Here is an 11,278-nt window from a genome sequence, read left to right on the forward strand (position 1 = left end):
TCTTTCCCATTACCAGAGTAACACGTGCTCGTTGTGGAAAATGTGGAAAATGGTAGTGATGAAAAGAAGCCCACCCTCCAGAATATAGCCAGTATTGACATTTGCGTGTTTCTTTCCACTCTTTGTCCTGCCCACATACATATGTCCAGATATGGACATTTTAAACTTTCATATGCATTCATTTAAATTGCAGTAAAATACACCTAACATCAAATTCATCACCTTAAACATTATTAGGTGTGAAGTTCATGCCATTAAGTAGCTTTACACTGTTACACTGCTGTCACTGACATCCACCTACATAACTCTTTCCCTCTTGCAAAACCGAACCTCTGTTCCTATTAAACACTCACTCACTCCCCTTCTTCCCCTGCCCCTAACGCCTGGTGTACTTTCTGTCCCTATGAATTTGATTACGCTCGGTGCCTCACATTAAGTGGAATCATGCAGTATTTGTCCTTTTGTGTCTGGCTAATTTCATTTCGCGTAATAATTCTTAAGGTTGATGCGTGTTGTAGCATATTGCAGAATTTGCTTCCTTTGAAAGGCTGAATAATGCTTCGTTATGGATAGACCCCATTTTGTTTATCCATTCATCCCTTGGTGGACACTTAGGTAGTTTCTACCTTTTGGGTATTGCAGATAATGCTACTATGATCATGGCTGTAGAACTATCTGTCCGATTCTCTGCTTTTCATTCTTTGGGGCACATACCCAGCCTACGTTCATGTTTTGTCACTTAAAAATGTTGGGGTATGTGCTGAGAGATGAGCAAGGTGGCTCTGCAGGAGCCTCCCTCTGGCTACAGAGGGCAAGATTTGTCTGCACAATGGCAAGGGGCTGGCTCTTTCCCCTCTTGATCCAAACTCAATGATGCCTGCCAGGTCCCAAGGCGTCATACGCCACCATGTGAATGGCTTTGGGTATAAATTCTGAAATGGAGCGTGGCCCATTCTCCTTGCTCAAGTCCAACCTGCAGGTTATAGCTCCTCTGAGGAGTCTCTTGAATTCTGGCCTGGGATCCAGCTGCCCCCTTTGGCCTTCACCCATTCTCTCTTTGGGCCTTAGGTGTAGCCTGTTGGGGCTAAGCCTGCTGTCTGCCTCGCCTGTTCCTGACTCGAAGCACGTGGTGTCCCCTTGGTCTTCCTGGGCAGGCCCTCTTCTACACACGAGAATTTGAAGCTGAGAAGGCTGTCTCTAATCAGTGCCCTCAGTTTGCTCATAGTGTTGCCATGATGCGTAAGAGCCCTCCCTGCTCTCGGGACTTGCCCTGCCTATGCTACTGGAGCTCCTGCTGGCGTCTCTGTGCATTTGCCCAGCTGGTGGGCCAGGTGCCGCTTTCCTCTCCAGTGCCTGCTGAAATACAGGCAGTCTGATGTGGTTGCGAGTCCACCCCCCAAGGCTTTTCTTTGGGACAGTTTCCTGTCTGTTATTCCACGTCCCACCCAAGAGCGCTGGCAGCCAATGGTGCTAGTCACTGACAGATGTCCTTGTTTGGCTCTGGATTCCAGACAATGGCCCTAAGGCTCGGATGGGGTCAAGTCTGCACTGGAGAAAATAAACATGACGGGTTGGTTCTGGATGAGGTGGCTGGACACCACCTGTAGGTGCGCTCACACAGTGTCCTGTGGCAAAGCCTTGGCAGGAGGAGCAGAGCCCCACTGCCAGCAGGGAACAAAGGCTCGAGGTCTTGTGTATTTGGCACCTGCTAGGAAGCCAGACTTTGGATGTGGATACAGAGAGGGGTAAAGGCCAGGGGTTAACCACTTTTGCTCTTTCCTGTCTGTAAAAGTCAAGGACCGTGATTTATTGGGTAAGGCTGTTTGGAGAAGGAGCGAGTCTGACATGTACGAAGCTGTTGCCCACATTTATCATTGTTTTGGGTGTGTTTTGGAAGGAGCCTTTTGCAGGTGATTGATATTGAAAAGTCATTACTTGCTTAACAGATTTTATGAGTTCATCTTTCACAATATTGAAAATGATACCCTTGTATTTGCGTCAAGTGCAGCGTGTGTTATTGTACGATTAAATCACATTAAATTTGCCATTATCATTGTGTGTGCAATTCTTGCTGCTGTTTCCAGACTGCTTGATGCTGCCCTAAAATAAATGAAGCCATTTAACAGATCTTGATACGGTGGTAGAGGTTTGCACCTTTATGGTAACCATCCTGTCCCACCCGTGTGAGGCAGATGTCGTGTGGGTCTTAAGAAGGAGTTGAATTCTTGAGGGTAAGAGGTGAGTAGTAACTTGGGGGTAGATGTGCTTTTCTGGGCAGTGATATTTCTCCCAGCTTGCCCTGTAGTCAGTCTCCTACAAAGAAGGAAGTGTGGAGCTCAGGTGGGTGGGCCTTTTTTGGAATCCAGATATGCAATAGCAACCATTTCAAGGAAAGCTGACTCATCTTGCAGGAAATGGGTGAGTTCCTGGGGTCCCAACCGGAAAAGCCCCCTTGTAGTGTCTTGAGGTAAAACGTGCTTTGAGGAACCTCAGCTTATCTTTTTCCACATTTGCTTCTGTATGAGTGAAGACGTCATAAATTTCCAAAAAATATTGGCGTTGAGTGAAGACGTGATAAATTTCCAAAAAGTATTGGAACAGGCTAGAAGGATTGGTTGAATCTAAGCAGATGAAATATGCCAAATGTATTTATTTGCTGGCTTGTTTATTGTGACAAGGTAATATGTGTGCACAGTACAAAGTTTAAAAGGCACACACATATACACAATGAAGAGTCATTTTCTCCTATGTCCCATCCCTAGCCACCCTGCTGTCCTTGGAGGCAAGCACTGTTACCAGTTTCTTGTGAATTACTGAAGTTTCAAATGGATACATGTAGGCCTAACAGGTGGGCCCCAGAACCAAGTTGCTAATGAGGGGTGACCCAAGGGTACAGTCATACATGCAAATCTTTAGCATTTTGATCAACAGCTTAGTATAGGGACTTAATGTGACCTAGCAACAGGAAGTGAAAGGAAAATTGGGCTACATAAATGCGTATTTGGGAGGAAGCAGGTGGACACCTGTTCTTCCTACACAGTCAGCCAGCACCTGGAGAATTGTGTTTAGCCAAGAACCCAGAGCTGTCACAGAAATGTAGAAAAACAAACGGGAGGCACAACATGGCATATGAGGAACAGCTGAAGGAGGAATATTCAATTTGGGACAGAAAAGACTTGGGAGCAGGTGTGGGGTGATGGGGGGCTGAGGATGGTGCTATCTTGATATCTCTGCAGAACTACCATAGGCAAGAGAGTTGGGACATGATGTCTAATGGCCCCAAGGAAAAAACCAGCTCCCAGCACCAGACACTGCAGGAGACAGATGGCTGCTCGGGGGAAGTTTGAAATTTAACAGTAGCTCATGGTTGGAAGAGTCTGCTCATAGTTGTGATGAACCCTCTTTCACCAGCAACACGGAGGCTGGTGGCTCTCAATGGGTGGTTCTGCCTTCAGGGGACATTTGGCAATGTCTGGGGTCATTTTTGGTTGTCACAATTGGGGGCAGTGCTACTGGTAGTAGGTGAGGAGAGGACAGGGGTGATAGGAAGCATGCATAGGACAGCCCCCCAACAAAAACCATCCAGCCCCAAATGGCAATAGTGCTGAGGTCGAGAAACCCTGACAGGCAATACTTTTCCAAAGCAGGACTAACTAGGAAAACCCCTTCTGCCTCTGAGACTTTTATAATTTGGGGAATACACACTCAATTATTAAAATAATGTGCTGACTATATAAAATGAGTGGCCCTTTGCATGTAGTCTTGAAAAATAAAGAGGGCAAGGAGCTTTCAAATAAAGATGAAGGTTTTAAAACAGCAACAAAAAAAAGTTTCTATAATAGTAGTTTATTAGATTTTTTCCTTTCTCTTGTCAAGAGAGATTCTCCCATGTTAAGTTCCTCTCTGATAGAAGAGGATTTATATATACTAGGTAATTTCTTTTAAAAAATAATATTGAATTCCTCCCTTACTGCAATAAAATTTACATATTCATCACAGAAAAATTAGAAACATATACAAAACATATACAAAAGCAAAGGCGATAATCTAACACTACTGTTAACTTGGCATAGCCCTTCCTATGTGTAACATATTCAACAATTGGACCCTATTCTACATTTTGTCTGTTTTCCTACATCCTATTTTACAACATGCTTCATGATTTCTAAGGCTTCCCCAACTCCATCTTCCTATGACATACAAATCTGAAGCATTTGCATGTGAGCATGTGGTGCTATTTCCTGGAGGACAGAACTGGAAACCTCAGAGCTTCCTTCTTCCATGACAGCTTATAAATGTGAATATTTCTACAAAAGTTAATACCAAGACTGCTGTTCTTCGCAGCCTTGACCTTCGTGACCTTGCTGGCCATGGGGCCTTGGAGAGCCCAGCAACTCCATGGGGTGTAGACATCCACCAAAAGTCCATGTGGATTTCACCTCCTTCAGTATATCCTGAACCCATCCAGGCCTCTATCTCTGCCTGTACTGTTTCCTGCCATCATCTCCTATCACTTGGACACTGACCACTTTCTAGGTGGTCTTCTGCAGTCCAGCTCACAGTTCTGAAGATGATCTTCGAAAAATGCAAATCTGATAATGTCACTGCCCAAATATAGCTGGGGGTGCCAAAAATGTATACAAGTGGACACTTTGGTCAACGTTGCTCAAGCAGTAGTTTGCTGTAATCAGAAGTGTCTGGACGCTGATGGTAACTACTCTGAGCACCTCTTGTCATTGCAGAAGTCAAATGTGACTTGAATTCATCTTTTGTTATCGGTATAAATTGAGTATTACAATTTTAATACAGTTTTCCTTTCTTAAAATGTGTGTACATTGTTTTGGCACCCTCTGTAGTGTTCAGTGATTTCCCATTGAAGTGAGGACAAGCAGAAAACACTTCAACCTGGCCTTTGTGTAGACCCTTCATGAATTGGCCCCTACCGACCTGCCATACCTCCTTCTCCTGACTCCTACTCTGTCTTCAGGGCCCACTCGAGCCTCCCTTCCTTAGGACATCCTTCCCTAATGCCTTTGACTAGGTCAGGAAGCAGCATACGTGTGAGGGCAGAGTCCCAGAGAGCAGTTTCCAGGCTCTCGGCCTCACGTGGAAAGGTGCTGGCTCGGTTATTAGATGGCCACCAGCTGTAATCAGATGGCCATCCACTGTAACTGGTTGCCCATCAGCTGTTACCAGTTAGCCATTAGCTACTAATATAACTGCCGTGGCTACGCTGGCAAGGGGGTTGGTTGGTTGGCAGAGAAGTGGATGGCGGATTGCGGCTAGCAAGTGTTGTTGGCAAAGAAATGGACGGTGGATTGCGGTTAGCAAGCCGATTACATTGCGGATAGTGTGAATCCTACTTCCTGTGTCTCGCTCAGCCGCCAGTGAGACTGCGGTGCAGGAAGACCCCTTGTTGGGGTACTGGCAGATGTTTGCTTATGTGTCTCGACCAGTCGCCATCGAGACTATAGTGGTATGACTCCCCTATCTATGGCTCCGTGGGTGTTCCTTTTTGGCCTCACCATATCCTGCTTTCTTGTGCGGGGGAATAAGAGTCGAGACCCTGCCTTATAATACCCCTACCGTTTTTTCTTAGCCCATCAGCTCCGTTGTACTTTCACACTCATTTATGTAATTACTTCATTTGTATGTGTACCCTTCCCCCCTCCCAGTAAGCTCCATGGGGGCATAGAGTGTCCGTTTTTGCATCATTTCTCACAGGGCCTAGAACATGGTAATCCTCCCCCATAACAAATGTTAGTGAAATGAATGAGTGCTTGTGTGAGTATTAACATAACTCTCAAGGATGAAATTATACAAATGGAATTTCTAGGTCAAATATGTTTGTAGAGGACATTTGTCATGATTTTGGCCACCTGGATCATAAATGTCTTCCTCTGCTGGGGATATTCCTCATGCTATTATTTTGGGTGGGAGGCAGAACCCACTTGCCACTGTAGAGGCACAAAAATGCCAGGTGGCCATTTTTCCTGTGGCTCCCTTGTGTCTAAAGACCAGGTATGTGACCTTGACTCGGCTAAGCAGACACCCTGCTCCCTGATTTGTGAAGCAGGAACCATGGTGACTCCATCTTGGCGATAGGAAGGAGTGGTGGCATGGCAGAGCATGAAGGCTCTGCAGCAACAGTGGATGTGTAGTGGCCACCGGTGTCCGGCAGTGGCAATGGCACTGTCCATGCCAGACTGTTTTTATGGTGTGATTTCAGTGGTGTGGCAGCTTCTTTGTCCCTTATGTCCCTACCTGGGTCTGAGACTGCAACCTTCCCCGGGACTCTGCGAGTTACTCAATAGCCTTTGAAAAAAACAAACCCAAATCCTTTTCTGCTTAAGTTAACTAGAGTTAGTCAAGCAAGTAGGGCTCCTGACTAATGTAGGGGATATATAGGACAATCTAGAAGCTGGTGCCAAACTGGCTTCCAAAGAGGTCGCACACATTGACAGTCCCATCAGCAGGCAACCTTTGGCTTTATGTCTCTCCTCTAGTATTTCTTCTCTTGTTTTGTGATGACCTAATTCTAAGGAAAGGGACATTCCTTATTCGTGTCTCCATGCTAAGCCACTCACCCAGGGCCTGGCACATTTTAGGACTTACATGTTTGCTAAATGAATGAAAATAATTTTTAAAAAAGATTTTGAGGAAGACCAAACTGGAATCAGAGACTCAGAGTTGGGAGGATGCCTATGCATTTCCTTATTCCACGAGGGGAGCTAAAGCCCAGAGGAGGAAGCTACTCAGCCAAGGGTTGGCAGCTAGCCAAGCGGAAGCTTGCCTCAGCCCTAAGTCCACCATGTCTGTTCTATGGCCACCTCCAAGGCCAGTTCTCTGTGCTGGCTGCTGCAAAGGCTGTGGCTTAGACAACCGTCCTCTTCTTGGGTCTCCCCACCCAGGAGGTAGGTTTCAGCTGAAATGATGAGTAAATGAGCCAACTAAAAGCTGTGGAGCTGCCAGAAAATCAGCTTGTGAAAGGAGAAAGGCTGGTGACCACCCGTTTAGAAAATTGCCTTTGTGTGTGTGTGTGTGTGTGTGTGTGTCTAAGGATCAAGCGCTGTCCTCTCTATGGCCATATTTTTCATTTCCCTTTATTCTTGTATTGCTTTCAAATCAAAGGGAAGCTGTGGCAGACAACCTCTTGCCCCGAGCTACATATATGAAAATGAACAAGCTGATGGGAGTCGTGTGTTTTCAATAATGGATCGGCAGGGCAGCCCTTTGTTGAAACTGAAGCAAGAGGGTTGTTAGGTTGGAGAGAAGAGGCAGTGGGTGGGGGTCCCAATTTCAGGGGTTTTACCTTTCCCACATACCCCAACTAGCCATTTAAGCATAACCAACTGGTAGAAGAATCAATTCCGTGCCCGACCATCTCTCATTCTATTTAAAGGGGCTTTTTTTTTGACGTTTCCATCACCACTTAGTTAAAGAAAAATATTCACATAGCCGAGTCCGTTTTCAAGAGAACATCTGTAAAATTGGGTCAGCAGATATGTTACACGTTGGCAGGCAAGATGAAATACAGCCTTACTCTGGTCGGAGCTTCACAGCAGCAGGGATGAGCTTTGTTTCCACATGGAGCATTTGGACTTGTGCCTTTGGGCGGCGATCCTTCCACACCGCCCAGCCCAGGCCCCGGGGCGGTGAAGGACGCCGCGCTCCCGCATCGCGCCCAAAGGCTCTGGCCCGGTGTTGAGACAGCGTGCCGTTCCCCGGTAGGCCACTGGAGGCCGCTGTGGCACCAAGAACGCGAGGAACTTGCCCAGCTGGCGGAGGGGGCGTCTCCTAGGAATAATGACTGTCACACTCACACACCGACTGTTCTAGAATTCTAGTCCAGGATTTTAAAGACACTGTTATGAATTAACAAGAATAAAAGACTCGGCAGATGAAGCGCGGGTCTCGGATTCCCTGGGGTTGTTTTCTAACTGCTTTCTAACTCATTTCCCTCCCCCCTCTGGGACTGGGTCTGATTTGCATCCCATGAGATATTGGCTTTATACACGGTGAAAATGTCCTCCAAAAAAGACACGGGAGGAAGAAATGTCGCGGCTGCAGCCTGTAGTATTTCTCCCCCAATACTTTTGCAAAACAGGATATTACAGTTTTCTCCATCAAGCAGCACAGGCAGCAGGTGCAGGGCACCAAGTGGGCTACAGGAAGAGGGCTGATGGATGAAACGCAGGACACCCAGTTAAATCTGAATTTCAGATGAACAACGAATCATTGATTGCTATCACTACGTTCCACAAATCTATCACATGGGTCATACTTAACTTTTCGTTGTTTACCAGAAATTCCAGTTGAACTGGGCCTCCTGCGTTTTGATTTGCAAACTCAGGCCACCCTACACAGGAGGGGTGATTTGGAACAGGTAGACTTGAGCTGCCCAGAGGGAACGCAGAGACTCGGGGTGGTTCAGGGCTGACGCTGGCCACAAAGAGGTCTCATCTCAGGTGGGTGATGATAAGTACCACATGTTCAGACAGAGAACAAATGGCCTCTCAGACTTGCCTGGTGGTAAGGGGTCTCAGAGGAAGGGGTTTTCTCACTGAGAAGTGGCAACTGGAGGTAATGTTCTACTTTTCTCTTTTTGGTGACTGCCCTCGCCTCAACACCTAGACAGGCACATCAGCTTCAGGGAACTTGATTGCCAGCCCCACTGAGTTCACCCATTGGTCACTGGGCTGGGAGGCCCTGCAGTGACATAGGTCCTACCCCTGGCGCAGTCACCACAAACCCCGTGGCAAGCCTGGGGCTGCAGGTGGGACCAGCAATAGATTTAACTCTGGGCAGCCAGAGAGGGGCGGTGAAGCTAGCAAAGGGCGTTTGTATTGCATTATAGATGGTGCACTAGGCGTTTTGACTGTGGGGCCCCTGAAGTCCCTGTGGTCCCAGAACGTTCATGTTCACCCCTCTGCCCTCACAAAGCTCTCCCCTCTGGCTGGAGGTCTCCAGGATTCAGTGGGGATGTGCAACCCTGGAATTTCCATTTTCTGCTTTGGCGAATAAACCAGATTTCCCAGGGAGCCCCTGATTCTGGTCCCTTCTTTTTGATCTAATCAGCCCTTCAAGGGGCCAGGAGAAATCCTGGAGGGATGTGGAGGAGCCCACACACACCTGGGTTGATCCCATTCTGTCACCTGACAGCATCTGCCCGTGTGTCTTCTCTTTTTCCAAACTCCATGATGAGGATGGGGCGAAGGTGGGACCCTCTTGAAAGTGATCCATCTACCACTTGCCAGGCCACCACTGCCGGAGTAGAAACATTTAAGAGGGAAGAATCCCCTGGTTAGGGGATTCTTCTGAAATAAGCAGCTAGTTAGCAGAATTGTACTTTGCAAGTATCAAAGTCTATGGCAATTATTTGGACCATTCATTGTTTGCCTAGGCTGTGAGCAACTTGAGGTTAGGGATTGTGCTCCCATCTCTGCCCTCCCAGTACTAAGATTCAAGCCTTGATCCCAACCGTGACCCTTGGGTCCTTGGTTTCCCCATCTAGGAGGTATCCTTCCCAGCTAACATACTCTAGACTCCTGTAAAAGGCCAGCTCTTTGCACGGGAGCTGTGGTCATGGTGAGTGGCAGTATACAATCATAGATTTATTTTCCTTCTTTCTAGTTCTATCTAGAACTAGACTTAGATGAGTTTAACCTCAGACCAAACTCACACATACACATTTCCTCAGTTCCTTGGGCTGACAGGGTCGTCCCAGACTGGCATGGTACCAGGCCAGACTGTAGCTTAAGGGTCACTTCCAGTTTTGGGGGGATCAGGGCTGGGGGAGGCTACCTGACAGAAAGGTGGGGATAAGGGTTTACACTGCAGGTCTTGACCTCCAGAGAGAAGACCCTGATCTGGACAGCTGGCCCTGCTCTGGAACTCACACATGAACAGCCTAGGGGAGTGTGATTTCCTCAAAGGGCCGTGGGCTGTAAAAATTGTCACCTGCCTCATTTCCCTGCCCACCCAGTCTTCAGACCTGCCATATCTCTCTCATATTGCCTGGCTTCATTTCCTTCACAGCACCTACGATTTTCTGAACTTGAGTTCTGTTCTGGGTAATGGGTCATCATACATTCCCAAAGCCACCAGAATGTCAGGTCCAGAGAGCAGGAACTACGTAGTATCTTATTTACCACTGTACTCTCACAGTGTAGAACAGGGCCTCACAGGGGTTCCCAAGGTATTTGTTGCAACACTTTTTGATCACTGTTTGGAGCTAGTCAGAGAAACCATGGCAGAAAAGAATGGTTCCTGATTTTGGAGTGTGAATTCTGATTCCACCCCAGACTAGCTGTGTGGCCTTAAGTAAGTATATTAACCTCTCTGAGCCTTAATCTCTCTCTGCATGTGTAAAGGGGATGATGTATTTTGCCTAGTTCACTGGGTTGTTTTTAGGATTTGATCAGACCGTGTGAACAGACTGTCTAAACCCAAAGCATCAGAGTGGTTATGCCACTGCAATATTGCCCAGCATTTGGACAGCATTTGACCTTGGGGGATCAGTGAGGATACTGACATTAGGATGCTGCCATATGCTGATCTCCTAATCTCTGGTCCAGATGGCTTTTGGTTCCCTGTTCATGGCCTCATCAAAGTGACCTTGGCAGACTATGTATTCACATAGGAGAAAAGCTTGCCTGTTTTCCCACTGGGAATTTGTAGCCTTGGATTTGCTAGTTCCCAGCATCCTCACTTCCCCAGCTGGCCTGTGTGGCTCTTCTGACAGGGCAGCAGGTTAAAGGTGGGGGTGAGGGCCTAGAGGCCCGACCTTGTTTGTTAAAGCATTTCCTCTGTGGAAGGCTCTGGCTGTCTCGGTCATGGTATCCTATCCCACTCAACCTGTAGCCTACAGCTCTATCCTTTTTTTGCTGTTCTCTTGATGTGCTACAGCTGTGTATGCTGCAGATTTTCCCCACAGCCAGGATGGGGGAGGGCCCAGTTTTTTTCCATGGTGGCTCCATCTTCCAAGAGCTGCCCGGAGGAATGTCGACAGATTTGTCTCCTGAAGGAGCCAGAGGATTCCTGGCTGGGCCAGGGGTCCCTGCACCAGCTCCCTTTGCAGTGATTAACCAGCTAGGGTTTGCTACCTCTGCTGGGTTTATCTTGCAAATCCACTTTCCCAAATCCATGGCCTTAGATTCGTAACAAGAGAAGTTGCAGCATCTGTAAGCACTTTGGCAAATATTTGACGGAGCTCTAGGCTGGTGTGTGGGGACTCCAGAATAACAGGACCAGCTTTGTGACTTTTTTTGTCCTTTTC

This window comes from Rhinolophus hipposideros (assembly GCF_964194185.1).
Source record: "Rhinolophus hipposideros genome assembly, chromosome: X".
NCBI classification, from domain to species: Eukaryota; Metazoa; Chordata; class Mammalia; order Chiroptera; family Rhinolophidae; genus Rhinolophus; species Rhinolophus hipposideros.